We start from the raw sequence: 23,227 nt of genomic DNA on the forward strand, positions 1-23,227 counted from the left end.
AACATGATAAGAACGATAAATTGAACAACACTAGTATAACACATCGCAATTAGGCATAGGAACGAGGTTCGAACTAAAATTCTTTCACCCATTCACCCCCGAGCCCGAATATATAATTAGTTTTGGAATCCGACCTCAAATTGAGGTTTAAATTTCTAAATTTCCGAAACCCCTAATTTCTACCCTAACCCCTAATTCTACCATGAAAACTCTAGGTTTTAGGTTGAAAATTCAAGAAATATAATGGGTAATTGAAAGAAAATGGTTTAGAATCACTTACCAATAATTTGGGAAAGAAATGGCTCTTGAAAAATCGCCTCTCACCGTTTTGTTTTTGAGAAAAATAATTTTTTGGCTAAAATCTCGTTTTGGATTCTGTTAAGTGTTGGGCGACAGTGTTCATCAAGTTCGCGAGCGCACTGTCGTGTTCGCGAAGTGTATGGGCTGCCAAGCCTTCGCGTTCGCGAGACAGTGCTCGCGTTCGCGTAGGCTACCCTTCCCTGGTCTTCGCGTTCGCGAGTCATTATTCGCGTTCGCGATGAAGAAAAAGTTGTCTGCCCCTCCCCAGTGCCTAATACTACGCGTTCGTGATGGGCTTGTCGCGTTCGCGAAGGGTAATGCCCGCATCGCTTCGCGTTCGCGACCAAGCCTTCGCGTTTGCGAAGAATAAATCCTCAGCTGCCCTGTTTACTCTTCGCATTCGCGAGAGTACCTTCACGAACGCGAAAAAGGACATGCCAGAACACAGACTATGTAGAAAAACCAGATTTCCAAAGTCCAAAACATCCTGTGGCCTATCCGAAACTCATCCGAGCCCTCAGGGCTCCAAACCAAACATGCACAACAGTCTAAAAATATCATAGGAACTTGCTCGCGCGATCAAATAGCCAAAATAATACCTAAAACTACGAATTTAGCACCAAATCAATTGAGAGTCTCAAGAGCACTTTAAAATTACTATTTTCTCAACTGGACGTCCGAATCACGTCAAATCAACTCTGTTTCTCACCAAATTTCACAGACATGTCTTAAATATTATAATGAACCTGTACCGGGCTCCGAAACTAAAATATGGATCCAGTACTAGCAATACCAAACATCAATCAATTCTTAAAAATAATTAATTTTCAGACTTTTAATTTTCATCAAAAATTCATAACTTGAGCTAGGGACCTCCGAATTCGATTCCGGGCATACGCCCAGGTCCCTTAATTTGATACGGACTCACCAGGACCGTCAAAAATGAGATTTTTAAGGCTTAAGAGTGCAGATTCAAGTTCTAAAATATAAGATAACCTTTTGGGTCATCACAATCTCCACCTCTAAAATAATCGTTCGTCGTCGAACGGACATAGAAAAGTACTTGGGCTGGTGAAAAGGTGGGGATATATACTTCGCATATCGGACTCGGACTCCCAAGTAGCTGCCTTAATAGGTTGACCTCTCCATTGCACTCAAACTGAAGGGTAACTCTTTGATCTCAACTGGCAAACTTGCCGGGCTAGAATTGCCACCGGCTCCTCCTCGTAAGTCAAATCACTGTCCAACTGGACAGAGCTGAAATCTAACACATGGGACGGATCGTTGTGATACTTTCGAAGTATGAACACATGGAATGCCGGATGAACAGCTACTAAACTAGGTGGCAACGCAAGCCTGTAAGCCACCTCTCCCACTATCTCCAGAATCTCAAAAGGTCCGATATACCTAGGGCTCAACTTGCCCTTCTTTCCGAACCTCATTACACCCTTCATGGGTGATACCCGAAGTAACATTCTCTCTCCGACCATGAATGTAACATCACGAACTCTACGGTCGGCATAACTCTTCTGCCTGGACTGAGTTGTGTGAAGTCGATCCTGAATTATCTTGACCTTATCCAAGGCATCCTGTACTAAGTCTGTGCCCAACAACCGAGCCTCTTTTGGCTCGAACCACCTAACCGGCGACCGGCACTGCCTACCATATAATGCCTCATAGGGAGCCATCTGAATGCTCAACTGGTAGCTGTTGTTGTAGGCGAACTCTGCAAGGGGAAAGAACTGATCCCACGATCCTCCGAAGTCTATAACACAAGCGCAGAGCATATCCTCTAAGATCTGAATAGTACGCTTGGACTGCCCGTCCGTCTGAGGATAAAATATCGTGCTCAACTCAACCCGTGTACCCAACTCATGCTGAACTGCCCTCCAAAAGTGTGAGGTAAACTGCATACTTCAATCAGAAATGATAGACACGGGCACACCGTGAAGACGGACGATCTCACGAATATAAATCTCTGCTAACCGCTCCGAGGAATAGGTAACTATTACAGGAATGAAGTGCGCTGACTTAGTCAGCCTATCCACAATAACCCATACGGCGTCGAACTTCCTCTGAGTACGTGGGAGTCCAACAACAAAGTCCATAGTGATACGCTCCCATTTCCACTCAGGAATCTCCATCTGCTGAAGCAAACCACCTGGTCTCTGATGCTCATATTTTACTTGCTGACAATTTAGGCACCGAGCTACGTAAGCAACTATATCTTTCTTCATCCTCCTCTACCAATAATGTTGCCGCAGGTCCTGGTACATCTTGGCAGCGCCCGGGTGAATAGAATACCGAGAACTGTGAGCCTCCTCAAGGATCAACTCACGAAGCCCATCCACATTAGGCACACAAATACGACCCTGCATCCTCAAAACTCTGTCATCTCCAATAGTAACCTGCTTGGCACCACCTTGCCACACTATGTCTCTAAGGACAAGTAAATGAGGATCGTCATCCTGCAGATCTCTGATGTGCTCAAACAAAGAAGACCGAGAAACTGTACAAGCTAGAACACAGCTGGGCTCAGAAACATCCAACCTCACGAACTGGTTGGCCAAGGTCTGAACATCTAATGCAAGCGGTCTCTCACCCACTGGAATATATGCAAGGCTACCCATACTAGCTGATTTTCTACTCAAAGCATCGATCAACACATTGGCTTTCTCGAGATAATACAATATGGTGATATCATAGTCTTTCAATAGCTCCAACCACCTCATTTGCCTCAAATTGAGTTCCTTCTGCTTGAACAAATATTGCAAGCTCCGATGATCAGTGAATACCTCACATGGCATGCCGTAAAGGTAGTGCCTCTAAATCTTTAGCGCGTGAACAATGGCTGCCATCTCTAGATCATGAACAGGGTAATTCTTCTCGTGAACCTTCAGCTGCTGTGAAGCATATGCAATAACCTTGCCACCCTGCATCAATACCGCACCCAGACCAATACGAGATGTATCACAATATACTGTATAAGATCCTAAACTTGTGGGTAACACCAATACCGGTGCCATGGTCAAAGCAGTCTTGAACTTCTGAAAGCTAACTTCACACTCGTCTGACCACCTGAACGGGGCACCCTTCTGGGTCAATCTGGTCAACGGAGCTGCTATGGATGAAAACCCCTCCATAAATCGATGGTAATAGCCCGCGAAACCCAGGAAACTACGGATTTCTATAGCTGATGTGGGTCTAGGCCAGTTCTGGACTGCCTCAATCTTCTTAGGATCTACCTGAATACCCTCTGCTGATATAACGTGACCCTAGAAAGCAACCGAACTCAACCAAAACTTGCATTTTGAGAACTTAGCTTATAACTGGCTCTATTTCAGAGTCTGAAGAACGATCCGAAGGTGTTGCTCATGCTCCTCTCGACTGTGGGAGTAGATCAAGATATCATCAATAAACACAACCACAAAGGAATCCAAGTAGGGTTTGAACACCCGGTTCATCAAATCCATGAATGTTGTTGAGGCATTTGTCAGCCTAAATGACATCACTAGAAATTCATAATACCCATACCGAGTCCGAAAAGCTGTCTTAGGAACATCGGATGCCCTAATCCTCAACTGATGGTAGCCAGATCTCAAATCAATCTTTGAAAACACCTTGGCACCCTGAAGCTGATCAAATAAATCATCAATCCTCGGCAATGGCTATTTGTTCTTGGTGGTGACTTTGTTCAACTGCCGATAATCTATACACCTCCTCATCGATCCATCCATATTTCTTCTTCACAAACAATACCGGTGCACCCCAGGGCGAGACACTAGGTCTAATGAAGCCCTTATCAAGCAAATCTTGTAACTGCTCCTTCAATTCTTTCAACTCTGGCGAGGCCATGCGATATGGCGGAATGGAAATAGGCTTAGTGCCCGGAGCCAAATCAATGCAGAAATCAATATTCCTGTCGGGTGGCATCCCCGGCAGGTCTGCAGGAAACACCTCTGGAAACTCATGAACAACCGGCACTGAATCTATGGAAGGAACCTCCGCACTAGAATCGAGGACATAAGCCAAATAAGCTAGACACCCCTTCTCGATCATATGTCCAGCCTTCACATAAGAGATAACCCTGCTGGCAGAATGGCCAAGATTTCCTCTCCACTCTAATCGAGGCAACCCCTGCAAGGCTAAAGTCACTGTCTTGGCGTGACAATCTAATATAGCATGATAAGGTGATAGCCAATCCATACCCAGTATGACATCAAAATCAACCATGTCGAGACGTAGAAGATCTACACAAGTCTCCAGACTCCCAAGGGTGACCACACACGAATGATAAACACGATCTACAACAATAGCATCTCACACTGGTGTGGACACATACACATGAGCATTCAAAGAATCACGGGGCACAAGCAAATAGGAAGCAAAATAGGATGACACATAGGAGTAAGTAGACCCCGAATCAAATAGAACTGAAACATCTCTACTATAAATTGAAATAGTACCTGTGATAATAGCGTCAGATGACTCAGCCTCAGGCCTGGCTGGGAAAGCATAACACCGGGGCTGGGCCCCACCAACCTGAACTACGTTCCTGGGACGGCCTCTAACGGCCTGACCTCCACCTCTAACAGTCTGGCCTCTACCTCTGGCTGCCTGACCCCTGCCTCTGGCTGGCTGAGCAGGTGGTGCAGTAACTGGTGCCGGAACTATGGCACGAGAACTCTGATGTTGTGAGTTGCCTGTTGCCTAAGGGCAAAATCTAGCAATGTGCCTCGGATCACCACAAGTATAACATAACCTCGGTTACTATGACTGCTGACCCTGAAACTGACCCTGTCGACCTGAATAACCACCCTGATAACTCTAGAGTGGAGGTAGACTAATAGGAGCTGGTGGTGCACTGTAGGCTAGTTGGTCGGAATAATGCATCTGAGGGCCACGACCACCTGAGGCACCGTGGGATGCCTGGAGCGCTGAATGAAATGACCTGGGAGGATGGCCTCTACCAAAAGTACTCCTGCCTCTAGATGAGACACCGCTGAACTCACTAGAATGACAAGGCCTCTCGTCAGACCCCTGACCTCCCTGAGTAAGTACCATTTCGACTCGTCTGGCGACATTAGCAGCCGCCTGAAAAAGAAATCTCACTCCCAGTCTCCTTAGCCATCTGCAATCTGATAGGCTGAACAAGTCCATCAATAAACCTACTCACCCTCTCTCTCTCAGTGGGAAGCAGAAGAATAGCATGACGGGCCAGATCCACAAAACGGGTCTCATATTGAGTAACAGTCATACTGCCCTGCTGAAGACGCTCAAACTGACGGCGATGCTCCTCTCTCAATGTGATAGGTAGAAACTTCTATATGAAGAGCTGAGAGAACTGGTCCCAAGTAAGAGCAGGCGACCCAGCTGGTCTGGTCAACAAGTAATCTATCCACCATATCTTGGCGGAACCAGTCATCTGAAATGCAGCAAAATCGACCCCATTGGTCTCCACTATACCCATGTTCCGTAGAAACTCATGACAGCTGTCAAGATACTCCTGGGAATCCTTTGAAGGAGCACCACTGAAGTGAACAGGAAAGAGCTTGGTAAACCTATCCAATCTCCATAAAGCCTCAGAAGACATAGTTGGCCCACCTCCGACCTGTGCCGCAATAACCGGCTGAACTAATCTGACTGGCTGAGCTGCTAGAGCCTGATACTGGGGAGCTATCTGCTCCGGAGCGGGAGTGGTAGGAGTCTGGGCTCCTCCTCCAGCCTGAGAGACTGCTGGTGCCATGGGAAATGCGCCAGTCTGGGCCACACTCTCCATAAGGCCTACCAAACGGACCAAAGCATCCTAAAGTACTGGGGTGGCAATGAACCCCTCCGGAACCTGAGCTGGTCCGGCAGGAACAATTTGGGCTGGAACCTCCTTGTTAATCTCTATTTGAGGCTCCATTGCTGGGGCTGCTGCTCGGGCTCTAGGCTGCGCCCTGCCCCTGCCTCGGCCTCTGGCACGACCTCGACCTCTGCCTCGCGTAGGAGCTGCCACCGGAGGCTCTGGCTGCTGCTCAGCTGAGGAAGCGGTACGTGTTCTCGCCATCTGCGAGAGAATAAGAGTAGAAGAGTTCAATCAGCATTGAGAAAGCAAAATCGCACGACAGACAAGAAAAGAAGTGAAACTTGTTCCTAACATTTCACTTGCTAGGCAAGCCAATGTTAGAAAAATCGTTAAACCAATTCCTTATTTATATTCAGTAAATAACCATAATTAACTAAAATAAAATATATTAAGTGCGAAATATCATAAAACTGTATTAATTACTATCACCCGGATCTGGAGTCACAATTCACGAGCATTCTAGAATTTGCTACAAGTAATAGTGAGAAAGAAATACAACTGTTTGAATGAAAGAAATAGTAGAACAGAAAAGATAGACGGGGACTTCAAGGTCTGTGAACGCCAACAGATCTACCTTAAGTCTTCGGACAGCGGACCAATAGCAAATTCTCGATCAACCCGAGCCGGTATCAAAATCTGCATAGAAAGTGCAGAGTGCAGTATCAGTACAACTGACCCCATGTACTGGTAAGTGTCGAGCCTAACCTCAACGAAGTAGCGACGAGACTAAGGCAAGGCACCTACAAATAAACCTATACAATTTAACAATGTATATGCAAATAACAGAAATGAAGAACTAAACAGGAAATGTCGGGAGGAAAACATACTGAGTGGAATATAAGATAAAGAACTACAATATAGTGATCACCGGAGCAGTCAATATATCATGAATTAACAGGAATAGTGAATACAGTAAGGAAAAATGCACGGCATCACCCTTCGTGTTTTTACTCTCAATCTCACCATAAAATAAATAGAAACGGCACGACATCACCCTTCGTGCATTAACACTCACAATATGGCACAACATCACCCTTCGTGCATTAACACTCACAATATGGCACGGCATTACCCTTCGTGCATTAACACTCACAATATGGCACAACATCACCCTTCATGCATTAACACTCACAATGTGACACGGCATCACCCTTCGTGCATTAACACTCACAATATGACACGGCATCACCCTTCGTGCTTTAACACTCACAATATGACACGGCATCACCCTTCGTGCATTAACACTCCCCCTTACCATAATGCAATGCATAAATATCAACAGGGAGATAGAATAACAAGTACAAATCTTACCTCAACATTTCGTTCCATAACATCAATCTCAACTTTGAAATAAAAACTCAATTATCACCAGAAAATCCGTAAACATGATAAGAACGATAAATTGAACAACACTAGTATAACGCATCGCAATTAGGCATAGGAATGAGACAATATAAGAAAAATTGAGAAACATGGAAAATATGTAAATTTGGCGGCGCATAAATACTCGTCACTTCACATAGACGCCGATCACATGAATTTCACTTAGCAAGTAATCTAAGGTTCCTAATTCCCTCAAGTCAGGGTTAGACACAACACTTACCTCGCTCCGAAGGCCACTTAATTCTCAATCACATCTTTTCCTTTGGAATTCACCTCCAAACCACTCGTATCTATTCAAAAATAATTCAATAATATCAAATATTGCTAAAGGAATCAATTATATTGCATAAATTAAATTTTCCAAATTTTCCTCCCAAAATCGAAAAATCGACCCCGGGCCCACTTGGTCAAAACGCGAGGTTCGGACCAAAATCCTTTTACCCATTCACCCCCGAGCCCGAATATGTAATTAGTTTTGGTATCAGACCTCAAATTGAGGTCTAAATCTCCAAATTCCCGAAATCCCTAGTTTCTACCCTAACCCCTAATTCTACCATGAAATCTCTAGATTTTAGGTTAAAAATTCAAGAAATGTAATGGGTAATTGAAAGAAAATAGTTTAGAATCACTTACCAATAATTTGGGGAAGAAATGGCTCTTGGAAAATTGCCTATCACCGTTTTGTTTTTGAGAAAAATGAATTTTTGGCTAAAATCTCGTTTTGGATTCTGTTAAGTGTTGGGCGACAGTGTTCATCGCGTTCGCGAGAGCACTATCGCGTTCGCGAAGTGTATGGGCTACCAAGCCTTCACGTTCGCGAGACAGTGCTCACGTTCGCGTAGGCTACCCTTCCCCGGTCTTCGCGTTCGCGAGTCATTATTCGCGTTCGCGATGAAGAAAAAGTTGTATGTCCCTCCCCAGTGCCTAACACTACGCGTTCGCGATGGGCTTATCGCGTTCGCGAAGTGTAACGCCCCCATCGCTTCGCGTTCGCGAAGAAGAAATCCTCAGCTGCCTAGTTTACTCTTTGAGTTCGCGAGAGTACCTTCGCGAACGCGAAGAAGGACATGCCAGAATACAGACTCTGCAGAAAAACCAGATTTCCAAAGTCCAAAACATCCCGTGGCCTATCCGAAACTCACCCGAACCCTCGGGGCTCCAAACCAAATATACACACAAGTCTAAAAATATCATACGAACTTGCTCGCGCGATTAAATCGCCAAAATAACACATAAAACTACGAATTTAGCACCAAATCAATTGAGACTCTCAAGAGCACTTTAAAATTACTATTTTCTCAACTGGACGTTCGAATCACGTCAAATCAACTATGTTTCTCACCAAATTTCACAGACAGGTCTTAAATATCATAATGAACCTGTACAGGGCTCCGGAACCAAAATACGGACCTGATACTAGTAATGCCAAACATCAATCAATTCTTAAAAATAATTAATTTTTAGACTTTTAATTTTCATCAAAAATTCATAACTTGAGTTAGGGACCTCCGAATTCGATTCCGGGCATACACCCAGGTCCCATAATTTGATACGGACCCATCGGGACCGTCAAAATACGGATTCGGGCCCGTTTACTAAAAATGTTGACCGAAGTCAACTAAAATCAATATTTAAGGCAAAAATTTATATTTTCATTAGTTTTCGACATAAAAGCTTTTTCCGAAAACCTGCCTGGACTGCGCACGTAAATCGAGGAGGGTAAAAATGATATTTTTAAGGTTTAAGAGCACAAATTCGAATTCTAAAACATAAGATGACCTTTTGGGTCATTATAGTTTGGGAACAGGAATATGTTGCACGAGAGTCTTATACTAATTTAGAATTAAATTTGTTTAATTATTGTTAATGCCCGCGTTACTCGCATGAGCATTTGACAAGTTGCAGAGTGGCGGACAAAAGAGTACAACTGAATCACCATTATTTGTTTTGACTAATCAACGTAATTTTTTGTTGTTGAATTTGACGGATGAATAATAGTACATTGAAAATAACACAAATTTTCCACAATTCATAGGATAGGATATATGTCTCTATCTCTTAATAACTACGGGGTTTGGACCACGAGAAAATTAATTAGACACTGGACAAGCCAAGCTCTTCTAGGACATGTACTCTACCTCCTAACTAAATCAAGGCAGGAAATGTTCTTTGGAATCACACTAAGTCACAAATTTAAAAAGAACGAGAAATTCCGCTGGATGTCTCCCTTCAGATTGACTCGTGGAAAAGGAATTTCCGAGAGAAAGTCCGTCGCAAATATTTCCAAGTAGGTTTCCAGGGGAGGACGCACCGACGCCTAAGTGGTATCACGTGATATTGTTTCGTCGAAATATTTTTTTAGATATATAAAAAGAAAAATTTGAAAAATGGTATACAACAATAATAATATATCTAGCGTAGTCCCACAAATATGATCTGAGAAGGATAAAGAAAAAGTATTTTCGGTATACTTTCGGCTCAAAAATCTCGAAAACAGTATATAAACAAAAATAATAAACAAGTGACACTGCCTAACGTTAAACTTGCCTTGGTTAACCTATCCACCATCATCCTTTTCAGTTTGCAACTACTTCTTCCGCTGTAGCAAGTGAAGTGCTACTTTTTCCTTCATTCTTTTTTTTTTTTTTGGACTTTTTAGTACTTTATGATTAGAGCTTTAAAGTACTAGTTAAGAGTTCTCAAATGGATATTCCAATTTGTAATTCTGCTTAAAGTTGAATATAGATTCTATCCTAAAACTTCTTCCAATCCAATGAGTCGGAATAACGTTGCAAAGTGAAAGAGTTGATTTAAATGATCATGGTGTAATAAGAAACGCATATCTTCAAAAGGATCATTTTTAAGCTCGAAATCGCAATTTTCCTAAAAACATTTAAATGATAAATTGCATCACAGTGTTGAAAAGGTTATTTGCTTACTTCTTTAAATACCACACCACTTATAAAAAATCTGACATACGGCCACGGTAGGTTTCCCTGTTCTATGTGATGTTTTGTACTGAATACCACAGGTAAGGGTGATTTGTGTGGTATCTAATTTTTCGCATGTACAGATTATAGAAGAACCTGATTCTTCTATGTGTTCCTTATACTACTGTAGCGGAATAATAAATGCGGAAAGTAAAGAACACAGTATTTTTACGTGAAAAACACCTGGCTCAAAAAGTAAAAAAATCACGACCTACTACCCAGTAGGATTTTTCCCAACACTTCACTAAATCACCGAGCCAAAAACAGCAGTTACAGAACTCTTTGTAAACCTAAGGATTACCTCTAATCCTTTGTGGCAACCAGCCTCTAAATGTTAAGACAACTTCAAGTTAACTCTAACTTGAATACAACACTCAGAGTACCTAGTACAATTGCTTCTAGATAGAGCTGAAATGTACAACTCAAAAGCCCTACTACAATGAAACTAGAATAAAAGACAGACACTTGGAACTGGTTCTTCTATCTGGTTCATGCAGCTTCAGGTTCGCACACTTGAATCACACATGAATTGCTTGCAAAATGCCTTGCTATTTTGCTCTCAACTCACGTTTAACTTCAGCGTTTGTGCATACCTGTAAAATAAGAACATCCTGCAATATATAGATTTAGTCGAATAGGAAATAACTAAAAATATAATGCTTTACTCTTCCTTGGTGGAAGAGTTCTAGTTATCTTCAACTTCTAACTTCTCCCTTATCTAGGATAGAGTTCTCTTCGAATAAGGAGTCCTCCTTATCACTTATGCAACCTTTTCGTTCAGGAGATATCAGATATAACCAATTAAGCTTATCTCCTTAACGTGCATGACTTGTGCTTGAATCTGCCTGTGTCTGTGTGCATTGTGTATGGATCTGGTTCATGCTTAAGTTCCTTTGTCAATCATCAAAACAACTTTCACTTAGGCCAATAAATTCCCTTTTTTTATGATGACAAACTCTGTGCTTTTCATAAGCATAAGCCCTGTTTCAACTCAGCTCAATATCAACACAATGTTAGAACACTTTTTATTTTAAAGTCACAAATCATCAAGGACAAGGTTCATTAGGTTAAAATATCACATTCCAAGTAAAAAGCACAACCTATCTTCCCCTTTTTGGCATCATCGAAAAGTTGCATAAGTATGTTAGATAACCAGATTTTAATAGATATTACTCATGTCCATTGGGGCTACTTCAAATGCAATCACGGAGTCAAGCACCATACATCAATCTAATGATATTAGCTATCTAAGAAGCATCAACAAACAGTTAGAGCACAAAAATAGTTGATTAACATTGATACTAGTCATCCATAAAGCATAAAGAAAAAAAAAAGGATACTTGATCATGAGAAAAAAGAACAAAAAGAAATCCCATCCGGGTCACTGGTTTGTCTAACTAGGCTAGGAAGGTTTCAAGGCTGGGAAGGACTAGGTTCTTGGTTTCTGGCCTGAAATAGTTTTAGCATATCATGAAGAATGCCATCATTCTTCTCCTTCTCCTTTGCAAGCTTATCCCTGAGAGCATCCCCTCAGTTTTTACTTCAGTCGGCCTCTTCTTCAGCCTTTCAATCTCAGCATCCTTAGCCCTACTTTTCTGTACCAAAGCTCGCACTTTGTTGTTCACAGGTACCTTCTTGGATGAACCATCTTCTTTGGGAGTAGTGTGGACTTCATAGTCACATGTAGTTAAAGTGTTTGCCCCAAAGTGATCCTTACCGTTACTAACTTCCCATTTCTTAAGGGGTACCTTGAAGTGAGCAAGTACAACCGTGAGAATGAAACCTAGGGTATGGCATGAGTTTTGGTGCCAGTTAGAACCCTATCGAGAAACTGGATGATAAACCCAGGCAAATTGATTTGCCTCCCACTGTCCATACATTCCACAAGGACCAGGTCCATGAATGTGAAAATGTGCCTTCTTTCCTGCCTGGGCAGCACAACCTTGTTAACAAATTCAAACAGCACTTTATGGGGTGGCTTCATCTCACTTTTGTATACAGCCTTGGGCTGAAGCTCTTCTTCATTGTCACCAAAATTCCTTGTAATGGTAAGTGAGGTGGGGAGGTTTTCTAGGCTTGTCCATTTTAACTTTTTGTAATCATTGTACCCTTCAGCAGCTACTCCTAGAATTTCTCCCAATTCCTTTTCATCAAAGCTCACAGTCACCCTATTTACCAAACTGGTGACTCTGCCATTTCTTATCTCACAATTTTCCATGAACTCCAAAATCTCAGTTCTGGCAAGCTTTCCATCCATCTGAAGGACTATGTCCTTCCAACCCTATATTTGTAGTTTTTCCAGCAGCATCATCATGCCTTCCTCCTCCAAGTCCCTGAGGAGTCTACCATTCAAGATGGTTCTTTTCTCAAACTTAACCATCGTATCCTGCTCTTCATGAGATTCCTCTTCTTCTTAATTTTCTTCTTTTTCCACTACTTTTACTTTTCTAGACTTCATGGGAGACCTGGTTCTTTTTGCTAAGGTAGAAGGCTCTGCAGACTTTGTCTTCGAATGAGACTTCTTTTTGGAAGTCTTTATTTTCTTTGCCTTTGGAGTCACATCCTCCACCTCTTCTTCCTCCTATTCATCATGAAGGACCAGGTCCATCTCCTTAATTTCAGCTGCCTCAACAGGCTCACTCACTTTCTTCTTTCCCTTTCCAACAACTTTTCTTTTACTTTCTTTTAAGGCCTTCTCAAGTTCAGCCTCACTCTACTTCTTCTGACTCCTTGTATCTTTTCCTCTTATGGGAGGAGTCTCTACAGGGATAGAAGAGGCAGCCTTTCTCTTCTTGTTTTCCCTAGCAGTTCCAGGGATTTTAACTCCTGAACTCTTCTTCCTTTTTGGATTATAGTTGTCAGACACCCGTTTCAGTAGGTCTTAGAGGGGTTCATGTACTGATGGAACAGGTTCTTGAACATTATTCTCCAACCTAACCAACCCCTCAGCAGATTCTCCAGACCCACCACCCCCTTTTTCTCTCAAACTTTCTTCCTCTCCAGCAGATTCCTCACTCCACACTATCATAGCTCCTGTTTCTTCAGTCAAACCAACAGGAGTGGGTGAAGATTCAGCCACGCCTTTTCCCATTCCCCTCACATCACCTTGAGCACCCTCACTTTCTTTTTTATTTTTCTTTTTATTTTACCACCCAGTTTCCCAGACTCGGTTATTTCAATGCCAGCCATAGTTCCTACCAAAACAAACCTATTTTCTAGATTTTTAGCAACCTCAGAGATTGTCTCAGATGTAATTTTTGGACAAGATGTTACCTGTTCTATTTCAGATGAAACAGTTTCTTCCCCCTCAGTTGCAGTTGAAGGAATCTTCAGATATTTAGGGTTCATATGCCTGACTTGCCTTCAGTTGCTCATTGATTTTCTTGATTTGTTCTCCTCCATGGACTACTTTGCGAGCAAGCATCTTGAATCTTCATTTCTTAGAGATAGGTGTGGTTGAGGGTATGGTTGAAGGTGTGGGTGTGGATTCTTTGGGTGGTGATGAGGGATTTTCAGATATGTTAGCCATTGATGGTTAGAGGATGAGAGAGGATGAGTATGTGTGTGTTTAGAAAATGAGAGAAGATAGAGAGAATTATTTGGCGACTGGAAATTTAGAAGTGAAGAAACAGCTAAGGCCAAATCAATATAAAGAGGGAGAATTTAATTGGGTAACGACAACTTTTTCAAAAGTTTAGAAGTTTAATCAAACTGGGAGTCAGTTTGAAAAGACGTTGAAGACTCTCCCTAGAATCTAGGCACTTATTGTGTTTTAGGACTCTCTTTGGGTGAAATTGATTCATTTTGTAACGGATAAGCTCAAAGGAGGTTAGAATTAAATGGGACTCTCCTTTTGATCATAATCCAAATATAATTATTTCAAAATATGCATAGTAGCGAGTACGTACCAAGTAATCTTGATGAACCAGGTTCTTCACTGAGATATCTCTTGTGTACGTCTGAATTTTTCAAGAGAATAACGATAATATCATTAGAGATTAAAGAGAAATTTTACCATATGGCACAAGAGTATACTAGTAAAAGTATGATACTGAGCGAAATCTAATCTAATTATGTACAAAATTCACAAACTATCTAACCAATTTTTTGAGTTAGATCTTGTTTCTTTTAGGTGATCTTAATCACCTCTAATTCTAACATGTTCCTTTCAAAGTGATCTCTACTTATAGATTTTGTGAAGATGTCAGTTATTTGCTTGTCAGTAGCACAAAATTCCACAGTGATCAAACCCTTTTCATAGTTGTCCCTCAAAAAGTGATGCCTAACATCTATGTGCTTAGTTCTTTTATGATGAACTGGGTTTTTGGTCATACTAATTGCACTAGTATTATAAAAAAAGATGGGTATAAAACCTACATCAATTTCAAAATTCATTAATTGGTGTTTGATCCACAACAATTGAGCCAACACGAGGCAGCAACAACATACTCAGCTTCAGCAGTAGATAAGTGTAACGACCCGACTTGTCATTTTGGACATTTATGCTCCTTTCAATTATTTTAAGTCTTGAATAGCTTTATATGATGTGTCATGACATGTGTGAATTATCGGTTTTAGTTTGCAGGTGTTTCGGAATTTGTTCGGAAGAATGAAGTTCATATTTGAAACTTTAAGTTGGAAGAGTTGACCAAGTTTGACTTTTTAGTATTCGACCTCAAATCGGAGTTTTCATGATTCCGTTAGGTCTGGATAATAATTTTGGACTTGGGCGTATGCCCGGAATTTCATTTGGATATTTCCAGAAGGTTCGACATCAATCGGCGAAAGTTAGAAATTTGGAGGTTTGAAATGTTCATAAGTTTGATCAGAAATTGACTTTAATGATATCGAATTCGGATTTTGGTTTCGGAAATTTTAGTAGCTTCGTTATGTCATCTATGACTTGTACGCAAAATTTGAGTTCATTCCGGATTGATTTGATATGTTTCGGCACGAGAATTGGAAGCTGAATTTTGTGGTACATTTTGGAAAATTTGTGGTACGATTCATCATTTTGATGTTATTATGTGTGATTTTAGGCATCGAGTAGGTCTATGTAATGTTACGGAACTTGTTGGTATATTCGAACGGGGTCCCGAGAGGCTCGGGAGAGTTTCGGACGAGGTTCAGATCATTTTACAAATTTTGGCCAAGGCTTGTTTGGGCGACTTTGGAGAGGAATTTCACCACACAACTTGGGGTAAGCACTCTTGACTCACTTGTGATTATATTTCATGGATTAATCTTCATTTTTGGCATATGATTATTGAATTTTCAAGAGAAATCAGAGGAATTTTCTATAATTCCACAAAATAATTTTTTAAGTTTTGAATACCGATTTGTAGTCGGATTTTATTGAAATTAGTATGGTTGGACTCGTAATTAAATGGGTTGTCGGATTTTGTGAGTTTCGTAGGGTTCCGAGTTATGGGCCCCACTGTCGATTTTTCAAGCAGAGTTGGAAATTTTTATAAATTGCTAAATTGTAAGCATCAAAGTATATTTTGATTAATTTGCACGTTCTTTGACCAGTTTCGGATCGTTTGGCTAGTTTTGAAGCCGTTCGGATATTGATATGCACAATAAAATTTCTGGAGCATTATTTAACTTGCTCGGTATTGGATTCAGCTTATTCGATGTAAGTAACACTTCTAAACTTGGAGCTGAGGATATGAACCCCGATTATACATGTTATGTGATTTGTTTGGAGGTGACGTACATGCTAGGTGAAGGTCATGTGGGCATGTACCGTAGAAATTGTGACTCAATCGATTCTGTAGAGCTGTGTAGTCAAGTAACTTGTTATTTTCCATGTATGTTTTAATGTGTTAGAGAAACTGAGTTGTGACTCATGTTAGAAATCATGCTTAGGTTTATGCTAGTATTATCGGGACCCACTGAGGTCATTTTTGCTAGCCGCAGCAGGCTAGATTGGCTTATTATAGCACTTGGGCTAAAGGATCCCCACCGGAGTCTGCACCCCCCACAGTGAGCGCAGTGGATAATATATTTGGGATGGAGTTCCCTGGGCATGGAGTTGCCATATACATTATATTTGGGATGAAGTTCCCTAGGCATGGAGTTGCCCTATACATTTATATTTGGGATGGAGTTCCCTGGGCTGGATTGGCCCTGTACAGTACTGAGTGCCTGAATGTCAGTTATTATGTATATATATTTGGGATGGATCTTTCTTGGGCTGAATTGGCCATATACAGTACTGAGTGACTGGAGTGAAAATGCGAGATAGTAAGATTGAGTACTCTGAGAGTGTGAGTACATGATTTTATCACTGTGCTATATTGCATTAGACATGCATACTTGATATGTAGTCATATAGAAGTATTTTTCCTCATACCATATGATAATGAAATTTCTTATCTGTCGTTAAAGGTTTTGAGAAAAATTATAGATTTCATACTTACTCATATTTTCGGTGATTTTTGGCAAATGATTTGAGCTTTACTGTTATACTTGAAAAGAAAATGTTTATTTTTCGAAATTGTATACAAGCTGAGCATTTTATTATTGAGTTATTACTTGTGCTGATTTAAATTATATTGTTATGAGATGTTATTGGTTATTGGAGTTGGACTCTGACCCTTGTCCCAGCTCGTCACTACTTTCAACCTAAGGTTAGGTTTGTTACTATATCCTTGAACCACCAATCTTGCTTTGTTCCTTCTAACCGTTCCATCTTTGTCAAGTTTGTTTCTGAAGACCCATTTTGTGCCAATTAGTAATTTGTCCTTGGGTCTTGGTACTAGATGCCAAACTTGACTTCTTTCAAATTGGTTGAGTTCATCTTGCATTGCATTCACCCAGTCTGTATCATGCAAAGCCTCAACAACATTTTTAGGTTCAATAAGAGATAAAAAAGCATCAAAAGCACAAAGATTCTTTAAAGAAGATCTGGTTTTGATTCCAGAGGTTGGATCAGTAATTATGTTCTCAATGGGATGAGAACTTTGATACTTGTAAGGTTTCACAACCAGATGGTTTCCCCGAGATATTCCTTTAATGTTTTGTTGCTAAGGAACAGGTTCATGGACAGGTTCCCTCGAGGTTTGAGGATCAGTTCCTCTTTGTTCAGTTTCCCATATCAAGTTGCCCTGGGTGGAAGGACCTATTCCATCACCTGTTCTTTCCTCTGGTGCAGCTTCAGTCTAGGCTTTGGTTTAATTTGAGTTTCTTACCAGCCCAATTGCTTCATCATCATGTTCCTACCTCTCAGAAAGAATGTTAGTTTCATCAAAAATTATATGTACACTTTTTTCTACACACATAGTTCTTTTGTTATAAATCTTATAAGCTTTACTATGTGACAAATATCCCAAGAATACTCCCTCATCACTTCTGGGATCAAACTTCCCTAGGGATTCTTTGCCATTATTGTGCACAAAACACTTGCATCCAAATGCCCTAAGATAAGATATATTTGGCTTTCTCCCTTTAAGTAACTCATAGGGAGTCTTCTCAATAAGAGGCCTAGTCATGCACCTATTTATGATGTAACATACAGTATTCACAGTTTTTGCCCAGAAACTATGGGGCAGTTTACTAGAAAGAAGCATAGTCCTAGCCATTTCTTCCAATGTCTTATTCTTTCTTTCAACTACTCCATTTTGTTGTGGAGTCCTAGGAGCAGAAAAATTATGATTTATGCCATGCTCATCACAAAATTCAACAAATTTAGCATTCTCAAATTCAGTACCATAATCAGACCTAATTGATGTAAGTTGATTACCTCGTTGTTTCTGAGTTTTTCTAAAAAAAGAAGTGAACATGTCAAATTCTTCATCTTTAGATGTTAAAAATAGTGTCCAAGTAAACCTAGAGTAATCATCAACAAGCACCATAACATATTTCTTACCACTTATGCTCAGTGTTCTCATTAGTCCGACCAGTTCCATCGTCCTGGTGGTGCTTACCATTTTCTTGCTTTTGAAAGAGGATCTTACCTGCTTCCCTCTTGCACAAGCCTCACAAACTTTATCTTTATTGAACTTAATGTTAGGCAACCCTATCACCAAGTTCTTGGAGACTAGTTTGTTGAGTTGACTTAGACTGGCATGTCCAAGTCTCTTGTGCCAAATGAGGGGATCATTATCCAACACACTTAAGCAAGTGATTTCATTATCTGAAAGTGTGGACAGATCCACAACATATACGTTATTCACTCTTTTTCCCTGCAAAACTATCTTGTCAGTGGTAATATTAATCATAATGCATTTTGTAGAGGTGAATGCTACCATGTTACTTCTATCACATAGTTGTGATACACTTATTAGACTGTACTTCAGTCCATCTATCAGGTAGACATTCTCAATAGAGTGAGAATCAGTCTTACCTACCTTTCCAACCCCAATGATCTCACCTTTCTTTCCATTTCCAAAGGAGACATTACCTCCTTTAAGGTCCTCAAGTGAAAGGAATTGGTTCTTGCTTCCTGTCATATGCTTTGAGCAGCCACTATCCATGTACCATATTTGGTTGCTTCCCTTCACTTTGTCGTGCAAAAGGAAATCAAGGGTTAGACTTAGGAACCCAAACTAGTTTGGGTCCCTTTCTATAGGCAAAAGTGTGAATCAAATTCTTTTTAGCCCAACTTGGCAGCCTATTTTTCCCTTGAACAAAATCTTTGTTCTTTTGTAGTGCATTCACCTTTATAGTGACCAGTGTTATCACAGTGTGTGCAAATATTATTCTTAGGAAGTGAAGATTCTTGCTTTTGGGATCCCACTTAGGTGCAGGGTTCCCAAAGCCAAGTCCTCTTCTGTTGCTACTATGGTGTCCTTGTAGCCATGAAAGTGAATCAGAGGACCTGTTCCATTTACAATTTCTGTGTAGATCATGCTTGACCTTGCTTAGATCCTCCTTTAGAATTCTTACTTGTTCATCTTTCTTGTATAACTGATTTTTTATTTTTCCTATATTTTCTTCTAAAGTGAGTTGTGTATGATCATCTATCTTTTTGCATGTTCCTAGTTTCAATTTTAGATTCTCAAATCTAAGCTCTAGTACAGTTGAGTTAAGTACATGAACCTGATTCTTCAACATAGTATTTTCACTTACAGTTTCACTAACCCTAAGTTCCAGGTTTTTGCACTTAGCCTTCAAAATCACACATTCTTTAGACAACTGTTCCTTTTCGTTATTTACATCCTTAGATTCATCAATTAGCTCTAGTAGTAACTCAGATAACCTTTCTTTAGACAAAAAATTAATCTTGTCTTTTAGATGAAAGACACTTACCTCAGTTTCTTCATCAGATTCTTCAATGGCCATAAGTGCTCGTTCATAATCATCATCATTATCTGAGCTTTCTCCCTAAGTAGTGACCATAGCCTTGGTTGATCCTGTGTTGTTGCTTTTCTTGGGTTGAACTTGTTCCTTCGTTCAGCTCTTTCCTTCTTCCATTCAATCTCCCACAAAGGACAGTTTTTGATGTGACGATCTGTCTTTCCACACTTGTAGCAGCCATCATTAGTTTGCTTCTCCGGAACTTTTGCCTTGCTATAGCTTCCACTTCTTGAAGAACCCTTTCCTCTCCTCGGATACTTCTTGAAATCTTTGGTGATCATATCCATTTTATCATCTTCCAGATCAGAACCTTCTTAGGTACATCCATCTTTAAGGTTTGTCTCCTAAGTTCATAGGCCGTGAGATTTCCAATCAATTCATCTAGTGGGAGAGTAGCAATGTTCTTTGATTCTTGGATGGAAGTGATCTTGCTTTCCCAAGTGATTGGCAATACCCTAGTAAGTATCTTCTCAACCCTCTCTTATTCAGGAATAATCCTTCCAAGAGATTGTAGTTCATTTGTCAGTATAGTGAACCTTGTACATCTTTTGAATGGTCTCTACATGCTTCATAGCAAAGTTCTCATACTGAGAGTACAATAGAGTTCCTCTAGATCTCTTCACTTGAGTGGTTCCTTCATGAGCCACCTGTAGTGTGTCCCAAATTTGCTTAGCATTTGCACTGCCTTGGATTCTGCTATACTCATCTAGACCAAGCCACAAACAAGCCATTTCTTGGCTTTATCATTTTTCTCCCATTTCTTCAAGTCCTCAGCAGTGCAATTCACTCTTGTCTTTGGCACATCTACTCCTTCAGCATTTTTCTTCAGCGTAGCCAGTAGACCATCAGTGACAATGTCCCATAGCTAATAGTCTTCTCCTTGAATTTGATCTCGCATTTTGTTCTTCCACCAAGAGTAGTATATGCCAGTAAAGAGTGGTGGCCTAGCAGTGGATTATCCTTTCTAGTTTCCAGGTGGTGCATTCATCTTGATCTTCTCCTAACTTGTTAGCCTCTTCAAGGATAACCCGCTCTGATACCAATTGATATTTTGTACTTCAATACCACACAATAGGGGGGTGATTTATGTGGTGTCTAATTTTTTGCATGCACGGATTATAGAAGGACCTGGTTCTTCTATATGTTCATTATACTACTGTAGCGAAATAATAAATACGGAAAGTAAAGAACACAAGTATTTTTACGAGGAAAATACCTAGCTCAAAAGGTAAAAAACCCACGACCTACTACCCAGTAGGATTTTTCCCAATACTTTACTAAACCACCGAGCCAAAAACAGCATTTACAAAACTCTTTGTAAACCTAAGGATTACCTCTAACCCTTTGTGACAACCGGCCTCTAGGTGTTGAGACAACTTCAAGTTAACTCTAACTTGAATACAATACTCAGAGTACCTAGTACAATTGCTTCTAGATAGAGCTGAAAGGTACAACTCAAAAGCCCTACTACAATGAAACTAGAATAAAAGACAGACACTTGGAACTGGTTCTTCTATCTGGTTCATGTAGCTTCAGGTTCACACACTTGAATCACACATGAATTGCTTGCAAAATGCCTTGCTATTTTGCTCTCAACTCACGTTTAACTCTAGCGTTTGTGCATACCTATAAAATGAGAACATCCTGCAATATATAGATTTAGTTGAATAGGAAATAACTAAAAGTATAATGTTTTACTCTTCCTTGGTGGAAGAGTTCTAGTTATCCTCAACTTCTAACTACTCCCTTATCTAGGATAGAGTTCTCTTCGAGTAAGGAGTCCTTCTCCTTATCACTTATGCAACCTTTTCGTTCAGGAGATATCAGATATAGCCAATTAAGCTTATCTCTTTCATGTGCATGCCTTGTGCTTGAATATGCCGGTATTTGTGTACACTATGTATGAACCTGGTTCATGCTTGAGTTCCTTTGTCAATCATCAAAACAACTTTTACTTAGCCCAACACTATGCAAATGAGGAAATTTCTAAAGAAGTTGTAACGAAAATTGCATGTCAAAGAAAGCTTCTTAGACCACTTTCTCCTCCTCCAATTATTCTTTCACTATATATATATATATATATATATATATATATATATATATATATATAAGTTACACAAAACTAGTGAGGCGTTTATATCATAGAATTCATTTTTTGGAAAATTCTAGAACTTACTTTTTAAAATGTATTTTCCTGAAAAATGTTTGGTGGGAAAGTGAAAAATAATTTCTAAAGAAACATATTTATTAATGATTAATAATAATATTAGCAAACCAGATAGCATTTTGATGAAATTATTGTATACTAAAGATTGATAATAATATCTAATTGTGGGTTACAAATATGATATGAAGTTGAGAGTTAAAAATTATTCACTATTGTGAAGGAAAATAACTTCCACCAAAAGTAATAAAAGTCATTTTTCTCCTATTGGTTGGGAAAAATATTTTTAAAAAAAATATTTAATAGCAACCAAACATAGGAAATGACTTATTTTCTTAAATACATTTTTGAAAATATAAAATACTCGATGAAGTGTACCTCAAAACTTTGGTGGCGAGCAAGACATTTACCCGATTCAATGGAACAATGGAGAGTCAAGCAAGGAAAGCAAGACCCAAAGACCAACTAATTATTAAAAGAAAGATTCTAGTTCTTTTCAATATCGTTAAACTATTTTTTTCTTTCTTATGTACGTAATTAACTCTACTTAATGATTAAGGTACTTGAAAAGAAGTAAACAATATTCACCTTGAAATGTTGAATATCAAACCAACTTAACCAACTCAACAAGTCCAAGTGACCAAAATACTACGCACCGACGAATTGACCAATTCCTTTATCTAATTGGCTGGATTAATAGAGGAGTTTTAACTTGAAGACAAGTAGAGTGGAACACGAGAAAATGGGTCAGCTTGGTGGTGGTTTGGATTAACATATTAATAGAAGTGATCGGTTTTTTCGATGTAGTGAGATTTTACAGGTATTTTGTGGCTAACACTTTTTGGTTGGAAGATTTGCGTAACTTGGTCCAGTTAGAGGAATTCAATTGTGATGAATTGGTTATATGCAAATGGGGGTGTATGAAGAGTAGGTTGCGTGTAACGATTAAGTAAAATTTTTATCAAAGGCAACATGTTCTAAGCAGGCCAGAAAAGTATGCATTTTCCCATCAACAAGAAATATTGATGACGACGCTTGTATTATTTTTCCCCGTGTAATAATTTCTTCGTTGTCACAATCAATCTTCTTTTTTTTCCTTTTTTTTATGTCACAATCAATCATCGATTTTTGTTATTATTCTAGAAACTAAGCTAATATACGAGTAGCTCTACAAAACACCCGCCAATCTAGGCAGCTTTATAGTTAGAATTAAGTTATAAGCACAGTAAAAGTTTT

General features: G+C 39.9%; 1 long non-coding RNA gene across 1 annotated transcript; it reads right to left on the reverse strand.

Moving 5' to 3' along the window:
• Positions 1 to 21,225: 21,225 nt before the first annotated feature.
• On the reverse strand, positions 21,226 to 22,952 carry LOC138896723 (uncharacterized). The gene is made up of 2 exons (XR_011410122.1): positions 22,580 to 22,952; positions 21,226 to 21,754 (listed from the first exon to the last, which is right to left on the reverse strand). It is a non-coding gene; the product is annotated as an uncharacterized lncRNA (long non-coding RNA).
• Between the last annotated feature and the right edge of the window lie 275 nt (positions 22,953 to 23,227).

The sequence above is a fragment of the Nicotiana tomentosiformis genome, chromosome 8 (genome assembly GCF_000390325.3).
Source record: "Nicotiana tomentosiformis chromosome 8, ASM39032v3, whole genome shotgun sequence".
Taxonomy (NCBI): Eukaryota; Viridiplantae; Streptophyta; class Magnoliopsida; order Solanales; family Solanaceae; genus Nicotiana; species Nicotiana tomentosiformis.